Source organism: Phyllostomus discolor, chromosome 1, assembly GCF_004126475.2.
Source record: "Phyllostomus discolor isolate MPI-MPIP mPhyDis1 chromosome 1, mPhyDis1.pri.v3, whole genome shotgun sequence".
NCBI lineage: Eukaryota > Metazoa > Chordata > Mammalia > Chiroptera > Phyllostomidae > Phyllostomus > Phyllostomus discolor.
In genome coordinates this window covers 89,211,110-89,232,412 of record NC_040903.2, presented here as the reverse complement: position 1 = coordinate 89,232,412, position 21,303 = coordinate 89,211,110, and the positions used below count along the sequence as shown (strand labels likewise).

The window sequence follows — 21,303 nt, the reverse complement described above, 5'->3', positions numbered from 1 at the left end:
GGACCAGTGTTCAATCGATAGCTTTTCTTTGTACTGTGTACAAAAAAAATCTATGTACAAAGAAAATGTATGAAGTTAGAATTTGAAAGCAAATTAATAATACAAATATGAATGTGAGATTACTTTTCAACATATAAAATGAAGAACACAATTACAAATTTTATACAACATAATCAAAAATCATTCTTATATCTTTATCAGAGAAAATATGGAAGGACTTTTACTCTACATCTTTTTTAGCAGCATTTTTTTCAGTGTGTAGACTGGCAAATAGTGCAAAATAAAATCTTTTTTATAATTTAAATTCTAAATGAAATGGTTTATATTATCACTATTATTAATTCAAATTCATGTAATTTGGTGGCTGATGAATTAAAGACATACTGTAGACATAGTAAGTGTGGATTTCAGTAAAAATTGTATGAAGTTAATATCATTAATATCCATAATTTCCTTATCAGACTTATAAAGAAACACTGGACAAACACACTTAAGTAGTATTGGCCAATGACAACTCAGAGGGAAGATTTTAATTTAGGACTAACAAACAATATTATTAGGTTGAACACATAGAGGGCATGCTGATAAAAATGTAAGATGACATGCAGATTTTTTAAAAAAGTGAACTAATATAATGACTGATAATTGTGGTTTTAAAAGATCTTAAGATGGAAAAATGGCCAAAATAAAAAATGAAATTTATTGGAGCAAAATGTGAAATTTACACTTATGTTAGGAAGTAAAATGTGTTAAAAATTATCTCTAAATGGATCAAAGACCTAAATGTAAAAGCTTAACTATAGTATACGTGCTGCCAAAGCAAGCACTGAAGGCTAAAATTATAAAGCTATAAGAACACATAGGAGAAAAGTTTCATGGCACTGGATTTGGCAATAATTTTTTTTAACATGAAAACAAAGGCACAATGAACAAAAGTAAAAAAAAAGGTAATTTGAACTATATCAAAATTCAAAACTTCAATTCATCAAACATTACAATCAAAATAATAAAAAGAGAACTTACATAAAGGAAAAATATTTACAAATCATGCATCTGGTAAAGGATTAATTTCCAGAATTTAAAAAGAGTTCCTACAACTCAACAACAAAATAACTCAGTTTAAAAATGGCAAAAGACTTTAATTGACATTTCTTCAAAGAATATATACAAATGGGTGATTAACATATGAGAAGGTGTTTAACATCATTAATCTTCAGGGAGAAGCAAATCAAAACCACAACAGAGGTATCACTTCACACTCATTAGGATAGCTATGGTACTTACTATAAGAAAAGAATGATAGAGAAGAGAAAGAAAGGAAGGAAGGAAGGAAGGAAGGAAGGGGAAGAAAGGAAAAGAAAATTACAGATATTGGTAATTATGTGGAGAAATTGGAACACTTACGGTAATAGGAATGTAAATGGTGCAGCCACTGTGAAAAACACAGTGTATGGTGGTTCCTCAAAAACTTAAAAATTATATGACCATGTGACCCATAAATTCTACTGCTGGATATATACCAAATGAATTAAAAGTAGGGTCTCAAACAGATATTTGTGTACCGGTGTTCATAGCACCATTATATATAATAGCCAAAACATAGAAGCAATGCAGATGTCCACAAAGAGATAAATTAATAAGCAAATATGGTATATACATACAATGGGCTAATATTCAGACTTTAAAAACAAGGAAACTTTGGCACATTATATAATATGAATGAAATTTGAGGTCAGTATGCTCTGAAATAAGTCAATCATAAAATAACAAATAGTGTCTGATTCCACTTATATGAGATACATAAAGTAGTCAAATTCATAGAGATAAGAAATACAACAGTTTTGACAGTGGGTGGAGGGAGAAAGTAATGGAGGGGTGTTTAAAGTGCAGACAGAATCAGTTTTGTCAGATTGAAAGTTGTGCAGGTTAGTTACTGAACACTATTGTCAATACACTTAACATATGAACTGAAAACTTAAAATAGTTAAGATGGTAAATTTCATGCCATGTGTGTTTTACTACAATTTTTTTAAAAAGTCAATTGTAAAATTTTCTGATTAAGGAACTATTATATCAGAGCATCATATTGTTTTAAAAAAATAGAAGTTGAGTTGGACAGAGCATCATCTTGTTTTAAAAAAATAGAAATTGGCCCTGGCTAGTATAGCTCAGTGGATTGAGCACGGGCTGTGAACCAAAGCATCGCAGGTTCAATTCCCAGTCAGGGCACATGCCTGGGTTGCAGGCCATGGCAATGGGAATGGTAATGGGAAGAATACAATAAAGATTAAGTTAAAAAGAATGCATTTGTAATGTGAATACAGAAAAGTTACAGTAAACTTATGTTGTAATACTTAATATATCGAGTCTAGTTCAGGGGTAGGAAGTTTTATTGCACTTTGTGTTGTTACATAACATCCACCTCAAGTAGTACTACCTCTGGTCCTGAGCACTGTATCTAAAGAAGCATATTTTCAAATTAAAGGCATTTAAAATAGATCAAATGAAATGGTGAGAAATCTGGAAACTATGTCATACTATAGATAGTAGAGTAAAAATACATTTCAGAATCTGGACTCTTTTGTAAGAAATAACTGGGCCTAAAACCAAACTGTATCATCCACTCATCCAGTGACCTTGAGAAAGCTCTTTAACTTCTGTGTCTGTTACTTGGGTCCTCTCCTATAAAATTACGATCTTACCAAATACTCGGAGTATTCTGTGATGCTCAAAGTAAGATGCATAATGTAATTAGCAGAGAGCTTAGTATTGGCTAATATTATAATTTTTAAGCTATATAATCAAATGGCCTCTTTAAGAACAAAGTCATAGTGAAATATAACAAATAATTTAAAAGTATTTTTAGGGCTATCCCTGTGAAGACAGTTTATTTGTGTTTGGACCAGAAGACATAACTACAAAGGTTCAGTAGAAAGCAACAGAAGAGAAAATAGGTTTGTCTTATACTGAAGAGTGTTCCACAGAATGAGATATTTGAAAACTAAACAAGCTGACCTAAAAAAGCAGTGAGTCCCAAACATTGCTCTTCCCGAAGCAGCAGCTAGCAGGCTATATGGCAGGGCTGTGTTAAGATGAATTCCTACTCTGATTAAAATGATGTGCTAGACAATTCTTGCCTTCTACCATTCCATCACTCTACGACTTACGTATTTTTTACCACTATTGGCTCCAGTGCTCCTCACACAGCAATTGCTTAATTCTGAAAAATTAGCCCCAGTAGAAGTTTAGGTTCTAATTCATATATAGCTTAGAAGTGGGAAAAAGATCATACTACCCAATAAGATAATTGGCAAATGTCTTCAGTGCCTGCCATTGTATGTATTTACAATGAGTGGGTGCTGATTATAATGTTGGTATTGAGTGAGATAATGGCTTTGGGTAAAAATAATAGATGTTTTATTTCATCCTTTTGAATTGTTGCTAATGCTTGTACACACAATTAAGGCTGACCTACAGGCAGAATGAGATAAAAGCTGGGATAGAAAATGAATCTCAGGATCCTGCACAGAGTTATGGAAACATAGAAGGAAAAGTAAAGGAAGAAGAAGCATTTTAAAGCCAATTCATTAAAAAAAAATTCTGTTAGATGAGAAACAAAAGAAGTGGTTTAAAAGGTGGGCTCTAACCAAAAAGAGGACTGCCAAGGTCAGAGTTACCAGAGTCAGCTAAGAGTAACACAGAATGTGCAACTAATGGCAGCCTGAGTTGCACTAACATGTAGAATACAGGTCATGGGACAGAGTCAACCACTATGTTCAGTACAGGAGAGACCATACATGGGCATTATATTTAATTTAACTTAACACAGACACCAACTTCAATTTGGTTTGGAGGTAAAAACATAGAACAGAAGATTGAAATCATGTCGTAAAATAAATTGTTCAAGAAACTAAAGAAAATGTAGCTTTGGAGGGAAAAATACAGACCCCTTAAGATATTTGAAGGATTCTCTTGTAAATATAGTTTCTATTGCCTTAGTAGACTGAGGGGAGGCAGCAATGCATCCCACTCCACAATGGAATGTACTGACTGACAAAGTGGTTAGATTTCTCACTGCTGGAGTTATCTAGGTAGACACTGGATGATGGAAATTGAATTAGATGGCATAGATCTAAAGCCTCATTTTCTATTTTAGAATGATCGCTTTTCTCATGGAAGAGGGGTAGAAGACTAATTCAAAACAGTGGCTCCCAATTGTTTTTGTATAGGCTTCAAGTCTTTCTTGAAGCTTTCACATATTTTTAGAGTGAGAAGAAGGAAGCAAAAATAATAAATCCATGGATTTCAGAATACGGCGAGAAGAGTGCAAAGGGAGTAGAAGGGGAGAAGCCATCATTGCCAAGCAGAGTACAATAAATAAGCTACCTGGAAACACACAGACCTAAGCCAAATTAGGAACATTCAACAGTATTTATTAAGGAATTACAACATACTCTGGAGCCCTATTCCAGGACCACCATGGGGAATAAAGATACTGAGAGTATTTTGATTTATTGGTCTGAGGCTCCAAATACACAGAAAAGCTTAGATTTTGACCTCTTGGAAGAATTCATTGAAGGAAATTTCAATCCAGTTATGCAGAAACAGCACTTAAGATGATTTCATCTTTAGTGGAAGAAACAAACTGAATTTCAAAATGTTATATATGGAGTGTTATATATATATATGTGGGAAGAATTTTAGAAGTTTGTATTAATTTGAATAGGCTATCAGGTTTATAATGGGTAGAAAATTACACTTAAAATGTAAGATAATTACATAAATGTAAGAAGCAAATATAATAATAGTATTTTAGATGGTATGCCTTGGCCAGTGCAAAATAAACATATAATTTAAATTAAAATGCTATTATTATATATTTTATTAAATAATAATAAATAAAGCATCTATACAGTCTCTTTTCCCACAAAAAAAACCCCTTCTATATTTTTTGGATATTTAGAGTTTTCCAAATTATTTTAAACTATTAGGTACCCCCAACTCTTGGCTAATATTTTTTTTTAATTCCAAAATGTTTAGATTAGTCTTAGAACTCTAGAATGAAATAATTTTTCCCCCTTAAATATTTTTTTAGCTTCTTAGCATGGATGCAAAATCTGCGGACATTTTCATGCAAATATTTTCTATTAGCTTTGATTCACCCAACAGTGTTTTAAAAACATCTGTTAAAAAAGAGTTGGCACTCATCTGATTGTCCCTTCCTCTGTACACACTGGTGCTAAGGGTTATGCTAACGGAACTCCGGAGACGGATCATTCATTAATTGCTCCAATATCAGTGGCAGGTAGTTCTCCCACAGAGGCTTATTAAGCCTTGCCAAACTGGTCATCATCAATTTTCTTTATGTAAGCTATTTACTGGAGCATAGCATATAAACAATAATGTGCACGGCTCATAAATGAACAGCTTGACAAATTTACACAGATTTAACACAGCATGTTACACTCACTAACTTTAAGAAATAGAGCATTACTAGCACCTAAAAATGCCCTCTCTTTTCCATGCCTGGTCACAAGTCCCTGGTAGGTAACTCGTATTCTGATATCAATACCAAAGGTTGGCTCTGCCTATTTCTGAATTTATGTAAATTAAATAACAAATATGTGATCTCTTGAAACTGACTTTTTCACTCAAAATTATGTGTTTGAGATTCATGTATATTACATGAATTCATTTATTCTCATTATTTTATAATATTCTATAATATAAGTATACCAATATTTATCTACTTTATGCTTAATAGATATTGGTTTGTTTCTTTTAGGATTATTAAGAATAACATTTCTATAAGCATTCACACAGAAGTCTTTTGAACATATGGGTACATTTCTGTTGGATATACATACACACAAGTGCAAGTGCTGGGTTAAAGGTGTATTTATGTATGTAACTTTAGTAAACATTGATAAAACGTTTTCCAAAACAGCTTTAGCAATGTTTGCCTTCTCATCGGCAGTGCATAGTTGCCCTGCATCCTTACCAACACTCAGCACTAGGATTCTGCTTCATTTTAGCCACTCTGGTCAAGGCATCATGGTATTGCAGTGTGATTTTTATTTGAATTTTCTTGATGACTAATGAGGTTGATCAACCTTTTACTTGTTTACCAGTCATTTGGATATTCTCTTTGTTGAAGGTCCTATTCTAACATCTCATTGTTCCATAAAGTTGTCTCTTTTTCCCATTTTTTAGCTTTCCCTTGCACATCTTTATTTATGGTCTATCAATTAATAGAAGGTCTTAATTTTTAGGATTGTTCAATTTAGCAACATTTCCTTATGGACAGGGCTTTTTAAATTTTCTTCATGTCCTCCATAAGACATCTTTGCCAGTAAAGTTGTTTAACTGTTCCCACATTCTTGTTCAAAATATTTAATGATGAAAACCAAAAAGAATTGTATAAGAGCCTTAAATTGAGCTATTGCAACTTGATTTGCATTATATAATGTAAAAATAATTTCTGAGAATGATAATTAAAGAATCATTTATGAAAGCATGGAACATTCAAAATCTAGAATTTCTTTTTCATCAGAGAAAAAATAATGTATTGCTAAAATCTCTTCCATTTCATATTTTTTCTAAGGATGGAGAACTAGAAAGGCATTCACATGCATGTGTTTTGAGAAATATATATGTATATTTGGAGAGTAAATAATCTCACTGTGTATCTATTTCAGAAAAGCTGCTGGTCATCTTTGCAGACTGGGAAGCTTAGTTAAGCATCAGTAACATTGAGCTACAACTTACAGCTCATAAATTAAGTGCCTTGATTATTCCTAGAAGAAAAATGGCTTCCATGGAAATGAAAAGATACACCAATTTTCTGAGTTTCTATCTCTCCATCCTTTCTTAAATGAAAGATTTTCCCCTTTTAATCTTCTGCAAGAATTAATGATTTGAAAGAAAATATCCTACTTAGTGTTAAATAAATGTTAGTATTTGTTAAATTAGCATAAATTATGGTAAATTGGTATTAATATTAATAACACTAGATATATTTCTTCCATCTAAATTTGATTTTTAAAATCTTGCACTAAGCTAAATTGGAAACACTTTTTCACAATTTATATCATTACATACACAATTAAATGATAGAATTTTTTTTCAAAGATTTTTTTTTATTTTGCTGGAAGCCATAAAGGTTGGCAAACCATCCTTTAGGAAATTTAGAGGAAGTTGTGTCAGTTTTAGGCTTTATAGCACTAATCTCTTCATTGTTCAAATGCCAATATTCTGAGCCAATTCACAGACCAGAGAGGTTGTTTATGTTAATTATTAAAGAACATCATGAGTGATTTTAATTGTTATTTATATTTTTTCAGTGTCATAATCTATACCCCTCAACCTAATTGTAAATATCATTTAAATGTTTCTATTAGTTACACATGAGTTTCTACTCAGCTCACACTGGAAGATGTCAAGGTCCTCTTATGCACAGAAATGTGTGTGTGTGTTTACGTTATCATTCTTTATCACATAACTATTTGCCCTGCATTATGACTCCATTACTCAGTAGTGCAAAAACAGAAACAAACAGACATGAGTGGCACAGAGAAGGGCTTGTGTTTCATGCTGTCATCCAGAGTGCACCTGGAACCTCTCAGAAATCATGGAGACCTTGAAAAATAGGAATGACTGCTTGAAATCTAGAGAGAATGGGAATTAAAATCAGACTGGCCTCTAGAACAATGAATCATGGTCTGAAGAATAGGAAATCAGGATAGAGGTAAAATTTGTAAGTATTAGTGCTCTTCCAGACTCACTAAAAATAGCTTTTAAGAGCAATGTATATGGGCAAAGCCACAGTTAAATACAATGGAAGAAAGGAAGAGAATATTACTAACTTCAAGTCACACCATTGTTGCACTAGATGAAGTAACTTGCTGGGTAAGAATATGTATATGACATCATTTCCTTTTAGTTCATCAATTATGTATTTCCTATAGAATGCAAGGCTCCAAAACTGATACACTGGTAAGTGAGATACATCTGCAATTAATTTTAAAAGACAAAAAAAGAAGAGAAAGAAAGAAGAAATTACTTTATTAATCAGAAAATGTTACTGAACAAAATGGGATTTGGCCACCTACCGCCATACACAAGGCTAACACAATAATTGGTGGGGAAGGAAAAAGGTCTTTATTAAAAGGTTGCCCAATTTGGGGATCTCTCTCTCTCTCTCTCTCTCTCTCTCACTCTGCCTCTCTCTCTCTCTCACACACACACACACACACACACACTTGTGGGTCATGCATCTCCATTACGTTGCTGCAGCTCCTTCTCTGGAGCTAGGGCACACTACCAGGTCACTGCAACGAGTCGTGCAAGGAGTTCCACCCAAGGGGCTCTGACATCCAAAACTGCTTGTGCCCCCGAGGCAGTGAACATTCTGGCCCCTTGTGTCTGTGATGTGTTCCCAGGCTGGGAGAATGGAAGTTGTCCAGGAGCCATGCCACGCAGCACAAAACCCCAGCATACAGTGGGCTGTCACCGGCTAGTCATGCATCCAATGCTAACCAGCTCCCAAATTGGTGGACAAGGGCAAAGCAAGAGCCACAGATGCTTTGGCCCCCCAACCAGGTGGATTAGGGGAACACAAAAACTAGGGTTAAGACTCCCTGCTCTTTGTTTAAGCTGTGCTCCAAAATCCTGTGTGCTGTAGGAGCATCCAGCTTGCCAGCCAATCTAGGCTAATATCCATCAGGCGCATCAGCATGCCCAGTGTCTCTGCCCCTCCTCCTGTCGCCATGGTCTGGAACTGGGTAGGAGGGTTTCTAGCCAAGCACAGGGGCACCATCTCTGTCTGGGGCTGACATTGGCATGTTCACATCCATGATACATATGTGTTGTGACCTTTTCAGCCTGTGCATGCTCTGTGCAAGCTGTGTCAGGGGACACAGCAGCGTTAGTTGTTTACCCTTCACCAAAGGCAGGAAAGTCTGCCACACAGTTTTGGTGCCACCTTCAGCACTTCCCGAACCCTCTTGGGGGCCCCTGTCCTTTGCCAAGAGATCTGGCCAGATCCCCACTGTTACAAAACCACTACTTTTCAGAAACTGTGCTAAGTTCTGTATATGCATTCAATCACTTAATTATAATAATCATGAGAAGGAGGCCTTTTTCTTCCATTTTACATATAAGCTGAGTTCTGTGAGTTTAAGTGACATACCCTAAATCTAAGTAAGAAATTAGAACCCAGTTGTTTGTCTTCAAAGAACTCTTCACTGCACCAAGCCATACCCATAATAAATGGCTAAAAACCATGCTAATAAAGCGATGCAATGATACAAAACAGCAAATAACACAAGTATAAATGAATGGCAATATCAAGAAATGTTTTCCAAGAAGCAGGCTCTTCCACAGAATTCTTGGCAGATAAATAGATTGGACAACAGAAAAGGAGAAAACTCCTTCAGTAAGCGTTATTAGAGGAATAAAGAAAGAAATTAAAGAAAGCCTTAAGAATAAATTTTTTAAAAATTTCAACCAAACAAGCGATCACTTCAATGAAACTCACAATGACACCCATTTCCCTTCAGTCTGTTCTCCCCCTACCATGCTTCACCACCACAGCTAAAGTAATCTGGAAAACCACACATCTGACCACTCACTCTTTGGTTTAAAATCCTTCCCTGACTGCTCTGGCCTTTAGGGTAAAGTCCAAATATCTTAAGCAGTGCACAGCCTGCAGGATCTGGGCCTCTTTTCTTTATCCTGCTGCATTTTCACTGCAGGGATCCTTTTTCATTTCCTTAAAAACCACCATGTTCTTTTCAGCCTCAGCTTCTCACTCTGTCCCTCCCTTCTGTGTACTTGGTCAAAACCTACCTTTCTCAAATTCTAAACCCTTTGGAAGCAGAGATCACATATTTACCAAATCTGCAAGATTTTACTAGATCTAGCTGACTCTGACTCTAATTTTTTATACAACATATGTAATTTTTCATTGTAAAAGACCCTTTGGAAAGTATTGTTTATTGGGCCTAAAACCCATGGCATGGCTGTGTAACGATACTTCATGTCTCAGGAAGAGATGGAAATAAAGGACTGCTAACTATTATTCTCAAATGAGGTACCACAAGATTTCTGGGCCCCTTCAAAAAATTGGTTGAGGAATGGTTACTTGAATAGAGAAACCAGAACCAGATGAAGTAAGAATGTTGTAACTGACAATCACCAATAAAATGTTCATTTCTGACAAAAAGAGAGAGAGAGAGCAAGACAGAGAGAAAAGTCAGAACACTCCCCAGAAATAGTTGTTCAACTGGACTCACAAATGTCGATGATCTGAGGGGCAACCAAGCCCACCGTCTTCTCCCCCATTGCTTGTGGGGAGCTGGTGCTGGGAGTCAGGTCAGTTCTACAGTTCAAACATCTCATTAAACAGGGAACAGACCTGAAACTGGCAATAACAATTATACTGGCACCACTTTAAATTGGAAATAAAAATGCCATAAACCCATGGGCTGAGTCTGCCATTAAAGGTTACGTAATATGACAGATTGCAATAAAAGAATCAAAGTAGCCTTACCCCAAAGGAGAGGCGGCCTTAATTTGGGTAAGCTGCATATTACTATGTGCTTAGCCTACAGTAATCCTTTCATAAATATCTGTGGAATCAATAAATAATAGATGAATCAAAGAAGTGATGTCAGCCTAATCAGATATTTGAAAAATGGCTTACACATAGTAATGTGTTAAATGCATAAACACATTAAATCAGTCAGAAATAAGCCCTATATAAACACATTGTGATAAAGTATGAGGCAATTTCAATGTGTTTTCAAGCACTGTGTTAAATCTTTTTGACCAGAGAAATTCTTAATTCATGGATGATCCATACTACTGCTAATATTATGGTTTTGATTTATTTTTATTTTATAGTCCATGAAGAGTTGGGCTTTGCTTGGATAATCTGTTTTCTGAGCTGTGTGTTTTCTTTTTGTAGGAGATGGGAGATACGTGAGGGAGAAATAATCTATTACAGAAAGTTCGGGATATATCTAAAAACAAGTGAGTGACAGAGATTTCATTTAACACTGCTTGTTTGAATTCATATCGACACAGGAGAAGAGAGAGACAGAATTGAAATAAAATTATGATAATTTATAGGAATAGGAAATTTTTTACTTATTTATTTTTGCAGGTTTTGAGAAATCTGAAATGTCACTTAAATATCTTAACAAGAATAAATAAGATGATTTGTTACCCCATAATATAAACACAGAGATACTGTTATGTTTGATGATATTGATTGCATCTTTAGGAGAGCATAGGATTTTTATCAAAACTTAAAAATAATAAAAGCAACTGACATTCACTGAATATGTATTATGTGTTAGCACTCTTCTAAAGGTTTTCTTTATTTTCATTAATTTAATCCTCATCCTGATTTCAAGAAGTAGGTACTTATTTATCAAACTCTTTTTATAGACGAAGAATGAAAAAGAGAAAACGTAAGTAATTTGCTTGAGGTTACCCAAGGCAGTGGCAGAGCCGGGGCCTGATTCCAGTTCCATCCTCAGAGAAATGGTAGGAGGGCCATTGTATGTCACAATAATTCTGCTTTAGGCATACATATGGATCTGAAGTTTATTAATCTCCTCCAAAATTTTTCCACCAGCCCATTTAGAAAACATACTTGGACTGCTTTTTTCAAAGAAAAGAGCAATGAAGAAGGTCCTTTCTAGAGCATGTGAAAAAGATAAGCAGGGCAGTAACCTATCCTCTTTCTAAGTTCTAAGGATACTTTTTAAATGGAGAAAGACTCCATTTGCTATTTTACCAAATCGTTTGAAATCAGGACATTAAGTTTACAGATCGACCACATAAAATGTAGGTGTTATAGGTCAAAATTGGTCAGGTATTGATAATTTCATGAAGTTCAACCTATTAACTTCCAGTTTCTCTTGACAATACTTCAACCCATAGGAATTACAGTAAAGAATATATATTTAAACTTCTACTTAAAAATCCAGAATTGTTCAGAGCCCAGCAAATAGAGGGAAATAGAAGACATGGCCACTATTATTCAATGAACTTGAAGTCATATGTGAAACAATCAGGGTCAAAGTTATATAAAAATAAATATTACATCATTGTGAAGTAGATGAAGGGAGCTACAGAAATTTGGCTAAGTGCCTGGATATGAGCTTTGTGAAAAGAGACCAGCAGAAAAGGGCTGTGAAGCTGTTCAAGGCAGAAGGAACAGCATGATAGAGAATAGACAATTGAGGACCAGAATGAAGTACAAAGTATTTGGAATCCAGAAATGAGAAAAGACTTATTGGATCTTGGACCCATGGGAACCATGAGAGGGTTGGGCTAGATGGGAAAGAGAGAAGAGCTGAAAATGGGAGGAGAAGCCTGGACCTGATTTTGTCAGGATTGATTTTAGGCTTTTTCCACAAGAATCTTGTGAATAAAACCACATATTCTAGGACTAAAATGGTCAGTATAAGAAAGTGGGCAGAGCAATTGATGAGACGTCTAGCGAAATGGTCCAGGGCCAAGTATAAGAACCAGAGTCAGAGTGCTAAAAGTGAGAACAATATTTTGAATTGGATACCTTAAATTAGAGACACAATTTGAATGAAGTAATAATATTTATGATTTGACATATCTATGGAGTAAAAAAAGACCCTAAGACATTGAGCCTATGTGATTAAGAAAAAGGAGTTGTTATTGAAAGAGAAATAAAATGGAAAAAAGTAAAAGATTGGTGAGATGACTTATTCTAGTAACTATAAAATAATGATAGCTTAGTTTGACTGCCAACTGTCTCAAGCATGGAATACTAAGGAATGTATGAAGGTACACATGCACCCACATATACATGTGAATGCATTAGACTCAGTCCTTAAAACAATATTGCAAGACATGCATTGGTATTTCAATTTTATAAGTAAGGAAACAGAAATTGAGAGAGCTAAAATAATTTTCCCCAAATTGCACAACACCGAATATTTATGAGTTGTAAGAACAAAGCCCCTGCTCTTTCACCTATTTCACCCATGTGGCCGTATCTTAAATACAGCATGGAACAGAACACTAGGTGTGGAGTGAGGACTGCAGACTGGATCACTGAATTTGGAAGTCATCAGGGCAGGCTGAGCTTTGGAAGTAAATGATCACTTCAGGGTCTGGGGGTATGAGGAAAGAAAAAGGAACAAAACTGAATTCCTGGAAGTTCCTTAGAAGAATGGGTAGAAAGCACAGAGGACAAGTTAAGAAAGATTAGAGAGCCACAGTGAGAGTGTCAAAAAAATACAGTATCCTGTATCTCAGTTATTTATTCTGGCAAATACACATTGAAAATTTATAACCCACTGATAAATGGCAGCTTCTGTGACTACGGCAGTGAACACACCTAGATATGGCCTTTGCCTTCCTGGAGTTAGGAAGGGAGAAGACTGACATTCATCTGCAGTTGTAAATTTTTAAAATGATATCAGCAAGCATAACAGTGTGTAGTAAGGGCCTCAGCTGGGAACAGGTGGAAGGCTGCATAGAAGGCATTCTGGAGAAAGGGACAACTGAGCTAATATCTTAAAGGTCCAGTGAAAGTTAAACAGTTGGAACATATTCTAGATGGAGGGGACCAATATGGAAAGGGAGCATGCTCAAAAGGTGAGCATCAAGAAGGAAGAAAGATTAGGGGGAACATGAGGTGGAGCACTAAAGTCCAGGAGGCTTAGGGTCTCAGGAGGAGCCGCCCACTTTTTCTGGATCAAATACTTCTGAACTACTGGCTGTCTGAGCTTCTCAGAATCTCAGTTGTTTTGGTTTATAGTCATGGAGACAGCTTCTGTCTCTGACTACAAAAGAATTTTGGACCCGCTATCCACATTTACCTTCCTGTCAGCTTCATTTGATGATAAACGAGATTCATCACCAAAACTTCTAAAACTTAAAAATTGCTGATGTGATTTTTACTAATTAGATTGCTACTTTAGGATTAAATTCTAATGTCAGTAGGAAATCTTTGTCTACTCTGGCTGACATAATGTACCTCAAAGGGGTACTAAAATGAAGAAAAATAGTGGCAGATTTCAGAAGATATTGAAAGAAATCCACTTTCCAACAATCCCTGACTCTTATGCTTCAGTTCTTTCTTTTCTTATCTATAGTTCTAAAATGGAGTAGAACAGGAGCAAAATACAATATTTGACCCAAGATGTAATAAAACCCCACAGCCCTTTCCACCTCTAGGCATAAAAAGGGCAGAAGAGTAAGCTGGCGATGTCGCTCAGAAAAGAACTGCACCTCTGTGTCAGTGTGCTGAGCAACTTCCCCAGTTACTTGTATTGTTAGAAACACCCATTCTGAGGAAGCCACATTTGCAACAAATGGATTTGGGAGAGCAGGTATCCACATGGTTGATACACTCTGCATCTTATGTTAAGAAGTTTCTTGGTCTCCTAGCAACACTGTAGGAAAATCCATCAGGAGTATGAGATTAGATGGCCATGTAGGTGGAATACCTGTAGAGTATTCATTTTTATGAAAAGCTTTTTCTGAAAAAGATGTATTATGTAAAATGTTACAGTAATGTAAGGTTATGGAAGACATTGCTCAACGCCCCCACAAGCAATTCAAGGTTCCAACAGTACCCAGCAGACAAGGGTCTACCTGGTGCACAAAAAATAAAAAATAAAAACATTCTGTGGGGTGCCAAATAGTTAATCACTCACGATTAGGGAGAATTTCCTCCCCCAAAACACATTTCCAAGCATCCTCATCCAGGGTTTCTTTTGTAAAAATGTGCTCCCCATTCTGGAGGCAGAGGGAAATGAAACATTTTTTCCGGGAAATAAACAAACAAGTGAATACGTAAGTTAGACTTACCAATGTCAAGGAACAAGGACACAAAGCCCTGCACTTCATAGGTGGTGGCAGCTGCCGGCCAGGCCCACTCTCACTGCCTTCCTTCTCAGAGTGTTTGAGGACCAGCGGCATGCAGATTCCTGGGCACCCGCCCGACAAATCAGCCCTGGAGCAGAGTTCCAGAATCCGCCTGTGGCCAGTCTGTCCAACTGATTCTTGATATTCTTGCTGTATTTTGTAGAAAGTATTTAGTCTTAACAGGGGCTGCCCATTCCTTCACTCAATGCTAATATTTTGCACTGGAGGATGAGAACAAAGGACCCATCATGTTTTCTTTCTACCCAACTTGGTGTAAAACAAAAATCTCTTCAAACAACAAAACAAGTTTCTTCTCAGTTGATTTATTTACAAGTGCAGCTTTACTCATATTCCTCCCCTATATGCTTCCAACTACTTTCATTAAGTATTTATTGCCTACTGTGTACTTACAACAAAATTACAAACAGGAAATTTTACAGCACTGATTATATATATGTATATTCTTGGCTTCTCTGTTTGAGTCCTGGAAGGATGCTGGAAATATGGGAAGTAAGACAGAATGGTCTGTCTGTACGGAATGTGCAGTCTACTGGGAAAGATGAAGAAGCAACACCCATTAAAGATAGGTGCTGTCAAAACCACTTCTTTAAAATTTTAAACACATTGCTAAAAATCTAGATAATTGCTTAGCATTATCCATATTTATTTTCAAATGCCATCAAAGACATATAGCAGAAAGTTAAAAAGTGGTTAAATTGTTTGAATGAAGTTAGGAAAATATGAAATACTTGGGACAGGGGAGGCAATATACCACTTCTTCTTTATCTCAGAGTTTCTCTGCACCATGAAACCTTATTTTTCTCCTGGATTGAGGAATCCAAGGTAGCAGACAAGGACCTTGTCAGGTGCTTCAGATCTGCCTCTCCTACCTTTACTTAGATTGGGACTGCTTCCTGACAAAAGAAAGTACCTGCTACACCAACCAAAGAACCTAAAATATGATCTGATTTTGAGAAAGCCAAAATAACAAGTTTCTCCATCTTAAATGATGAAAGGAGGGAAGAGGATCTGGGGGTAGGAAGCTTTTTAACTGAAAACTCAAATACAATATAGAACTGTAGGATAATTCTTCAAAATTCACCGTCAAGATTTCTGGGTGATGAGTTCCAGAATTGGATGGTGTATTTGACATTGGTTGTTTCTGCTGCCCCGTTCTGAGTACTCTTTCTTGGGTCACATTTCATTTCACTAGAGAAGCCAAATGGAGAAAGTATTTCCTTCTTCTACTCTGGCAGTCCAAATGTGGACATATGAGTACCAAGGCAGAAACACAAAGGTGCAAGGCCAGAAGGAGATTCTTTGAAGCAGTGTGATGGAGTGAAGACTCTAACAGCTCATAGGGTGATGAGTGGTTAATGGTGTGGAGTGCTGCCGTCAGTAGTAGCAGCCTCCTAAGCAAAGAGTCATCATTAAAGTATTTCACCTATGCTGTGATTCATTAAATTAGTAAATTAAATTAGTTAAGTTAATTTAATCAGAGAATTAAGGAAGGTCACCATGAAGAAGTCACAGTAAGCTAATACCTGCAGCATGAGCAAAAATTATGGCAGTGAATTTGTGGAAAAGATACTACTCTACACCAAAGTGCAGAAAAGGTGTGATGGTGCGACTAGACCAGAGTACAATGTGAAGAAAGGAGAGAGAGAGAGAGAATTAGACTTGTAAGTAACAGTAAGTTAGTGGTTCACATTGTATGGACCACTCTAAGGCAGCATGATTTTGCCCTAAGGATGATAGGAAGCTATTGATGAATTTTATGAGGAGCCATGAATTGGCCAGGTTTTCCTGGTTCTTATTACCCCTGTTTGCCAACATTGATTTGAGCATGTAACTCAGGCAAGAATAGAGGATTGACAATTTTGTGGCTTTAACACTGAAATTGGTGTCAAAATCACATTTCAGACAGATCTGTGCAGTTTCTTACTCTCATTGTGAGCTCCTTCCTTGACGAAAATAAAGGGAATTACTGTCTTAATGACTATAGATCAAATTTTAAGTAAGATCTCCCTAACTTAACATTGTTTTAAAGTTTATTATTGAGAAATTATTATTCTAAAGTGTTTTAAGGGTTATTACTAAGCTAAGGAGAGAAGTTGTCTTTTTAAGTTCAGAATATAACAAGATCCTATTTTCAAAACTTTCAAGTGCTTCTGCTAAACCATTTATCTTTGCCATAATATGAGAATATTCTTGCTTTTTTCATATAACTTGGAAGTCTACTAGACATTTTTCCTCTTTTAAATGAATTTTATTGAAGTATAATATATCCAATACAATCCACCCATTTTAAGTGGAAAGTTTGAGGAGTACATAGCAATCATGATTGACAACATTTTCATCAACCCAAAAAAAGTCGCCCAGCAGATGTTTTCATTCCATTCTCTCTCCCTCCCTTCCTCAGGCCCACTCTCCCACTAACCTGCTTTCTGTCACTGTAGACTCACTTTGTTTAGAATTTCATTAAATGGAACCATACAGCCTTTCATTTCTTCCTGATTTAGGGTATCATAGTTCATAAAGGCTTTAGGAATTAATTTTTAGTCTTTTTTCTCTATGTACTTTATTTTGGAATTTCACTGATCTGTTTTGTTCAATTTCAGATACTATATTTTTTACTGTCTGAGACTTATTTTGGATTTTTCTGTTTTGCAATTTTATTTGTATTATTTGCATGCTTTTTACATCTTTGAATGCATTTATATGCTTTATACCAGTTCTTTTAAGATCTTTGTCAATTTTATCATTTCTGCCATTTTTTATATTCTATTGATATTTTTCTTTTGATTGTAGATCATATTTTCCTGCTTCTTTGCATGGCTAGTAGTTTTTGCTTGAGTTTCAGGCATTGTGAATTTTACATTGTTGAGTACTGAGTTTTGTAGGGGATTTTTTTCCCCTTTAGAGAATATCAAATTTTGTTCTTCCAAATGTTAAGTTGTGTGAGAATCAGATCATTTTAAGACTGTATAAGCTTTCTTCCAGTGAGCCCCAAACAGCCTTTTCTCCTGAGGGTAATTTAGCTTCATTACTGAAGTATGACCATTTTGAGGACTACATCTAATGTCCTGTGTAATATGAGGTCTCTCTACTCTTGCTGGTGGTAATACAAACTACTACCGCTGTAAACTCGGAAAATTGTTCTATTCCATTCCAGTATGTTTTCCCCCAGGTCTTGGAGAACTTTACCCCACACATATCCAGAAAAGCATAAAGGTTCAGTGAATTCCTCCGCAGATGCTGGGAACAGTCTACGTAATCAGCTTCCTCTTTGATAATCTGCTCGGTACATTCTATCCGCGTTGCTTTCCCCAAATTTTGTTCTCTGTATCTTACATATAGTGAGACCACTAGTCTCTCTTTCAAATCTTCCTTCTCGCCCTTGGGCCGGGTGCTACCTCCAGCAGGCAGCTTGTGCATCATAGGACTTAGCTGTCTTGTTTCTCCTCTCTTTTAAATCGCCATCTGGACTGACTATTACCCAATGTCTACAACTTATGTTTCCTAAATTTTATTGATTATTATACTTGTTTATAGCAAGAAGGCAATTCTCATTGCAATTAATCCTTCTCAAGCAAGAGCAAAAACTAAAGTGAAATATGCACTTACGCTGTCTGTCGTATTTACTTACATAATGACATTTATGGGTTCTTTTTGTTTTTCTATATAGTCTTGAATTTGTGTCTAGTGTCACTAGCTTTCTGCAGAAGCATTTCCTTTAGTATTTCTTTTTTTAATTAAAATTTTTATTGTTGTTATATTACATTTGTCCCAATTGCCCTCCACTGTTTTCTGCCTGCCCACCACCCTGCTCCCACAGTCAGCCCCCACCCTGTTGCCCATGTCCATGGGTCATTTATAGTTGTTTTTTAACTTGGGCCTTCCCCTTCTTTCCTCCCTAGTTAGGTTCATTAGCAACAGAATCTCTTGGTTTTCATTTATCTGAGAATGTCTACTTTGCCTCTATTTTGAAAGAAAGTTTTGTTGAATAAAAGACTCTTGGTTGACAGTTTTACTTTTAGCACTTTGAATATATATGTCAACCCTGCTGCTGTCTGGCCCTCACTGTTTCTGATGAACTGTCAGCCACAAATGTTACTGGGGTTTTCTTGAATGTCTGAGTCATTTTTATCTCAACCATTTTCAATATTTTCTCTTTATTTTTGGCTTTCAACATTTTTATATTGTGCCTCTGACTATGGATCTTTTTCTGTTTATTCTATGAAAATTGTTGAGCTTTGGGATGTATAGATTAGTGTTTATCATCGAATGTAGTAAGGTTTCCCCATTAATTTAAAAAATATTTTCCTTTCCATTTACACATATGTTGATGCATTTAATAGTGTCCCGCATGTCTCTAAGTTTGTTTTTATTTTCCTTCATCCTCTTTTTTCTATGTGTTTCAAATTGTATAATCTCCACTAACTTGTCTTTAAGATTACTGAATCTTTCATCTGTCAGTTCACATGTATCATAGAGACCTTGTACTAGTTATTATACTTCTCAACGTCAGAAAGTCCATTTGGTTCTTTTTAAGAACTATCTTCTCATTGCTATTTTCTATTTGATGAAACATCATCATCATAACTTCCTTTAATACTTTAAGCATAGTTTTCTGTTTCTTTGAACATAATTATCATAGCTTTTTAAAAGTCTTTATCTGCTGAGATGGCTATCCAGACCCCTTAAAGACCATTTTTTGAATGTTTTTTCTTGTATATGAGTCTTACTTTCCTGAGGTTCTTTTGCATATGTCATAATATTTTTGTAGAAAACTACATTTTAGAAAATATATTGTAGCAAGTCTAGGTACTGCTTATTCTGAACTTAGTCACTATTACTGGTTGCTTGATAGCTTGTTTATTTGTTTAGTGACTTGGCTAAACTAATTCTGAGAAGTCTATTTTGCCTGCAGCTTCTAATGCCCTTGCTCATATTTTCCTGCCTGGCTACACAGAGATCATTCTGCATTGGCTTAAGCCAACTTTTTGATCAAAAGTTGTACTTAAGCCCTCTTAATCAGTTATACTTTTACCCTCTACCGTTCAATATGTGTGTGGCTTGGAGGCTGCTATTATAATTCAAGGATTTTTATGGTTTTTACCCAACATTTAGGCAAGGACTAGATTGGATGTTCTCTCTTTAATCCATTCTGAGAGGATGCAGCCTTGGGCATGCACACAGTCTGAAACTGCCAGGGACAAAACTAATATTACTTTTAAATCTGGCTTCCTAGGAGTTGCTCCTGGGTTCAAGTAGTTAATTGTTCAGTTAGTGTAGAGTCAGGGGTTCTGTTTAAACCCCTTGTTCTGGTGAGGCTCCTACCCTTTGTTAATGGGTCTGTGTGTTGCTGGGGAAATATATTCAAGTCTGTCTCACACCCTGCTCTGAATGCTCTTGAGTGGGTGCTCCCTAGTGCAAGGGCATAGCCTTCCCAAGCCCTAGATGTGACTGTGATCATAGGAGGACCCTTTTTTAGCTGTCTCTTTTCCTGTTTTTTTTTATTAAATATCTGGCAGTTCTGCCATTTTGCTTGTATCATGAAATTACCTGCTTCCTCTTAGTTGCTCTCTGCGAAAATCTCCATTATTTTCTGCAATGTCAACAAGATGATCTCCATTTTCTATTCCAAATGTAACCAGTTTCTTTAAGTAGAGCTGCAGAGCTTTTAGTCCTTACAGCATGCCTTTCTCACTGGGAAAGGCACCTATGTGCCTTTCCTGTGACAAGGACTCACTGCACCAATCCTGTGGGCAAGGACCCACCTTGCTGAGAGTAATACCCTTACTTTGTTGAGGACACTGTCAGGGAGGGCAGGAGTAAACCTTGGCCTTCTTTGTTTGTTCCTCTTGTGGTGGAACCTCCACACCATCAGTAATCTGGGGTAAGGGTGATCTGAGTGTGAGTGCTCACAGGCTGCCAAAGCTAAGGTTGGAAGTTCCCGTTAAGAGTGGGAGCTAGGTGGGGGAAGGACGACCCAGTCCTGTCCGATGTGCCTACATGGAATAAAGCTTTGTAGCATGAGGTTGGGGGGGTGTGGGGTGATAAATGCTGACAGCCTGCCTTCTATTAGGTGAAACTGTAGCCCAAGACTGGGAGTTATGAAGAATCTTTCTCTGGTGCCATTACATTTTTTCAAAACCTGACATTGTTTCTCCATCTTCATCTTGTGAAGATGCTTCTCTGCCTTTGTCTCTCTAACTTACCTTCTCCCCTTCTTCACACCTCTGGACACCAGGCAAAATTCTACTTATTTCAACATATGCATCTACATTTTATAATAGCATTTAAAAATGTGTAAGTTAGAAATTTAACATCTTTTTAAAATGGTGCTCATATATTTTATTAGGATTATTATTA

The 21,303-nt window shown here is 36.2% G+C and overlaps 1 long non-coding RNA gene across 1 annotated transcript; it reads right to left on the bottom strand.

The window, feature by feature from the left end:
- Window positions 1-12,972: 12,972 nt before the first annotated feature.
- Window positions 12,973-21,266, bottom strand: LOC118500599. Its single transcript, XR_004903172.1, has 2 exons — window positions 21,150-21,266; window positions 12,973-15,146 (listed from the first exon to the last, which is right to left on the bottom strand). It is a non-coding gene; the product is annotated as an uncharacterized LOC118500599 (long non-coding RNA).
- Window positions 21,267-21,303: the final 37 nt, after the last annotated feature.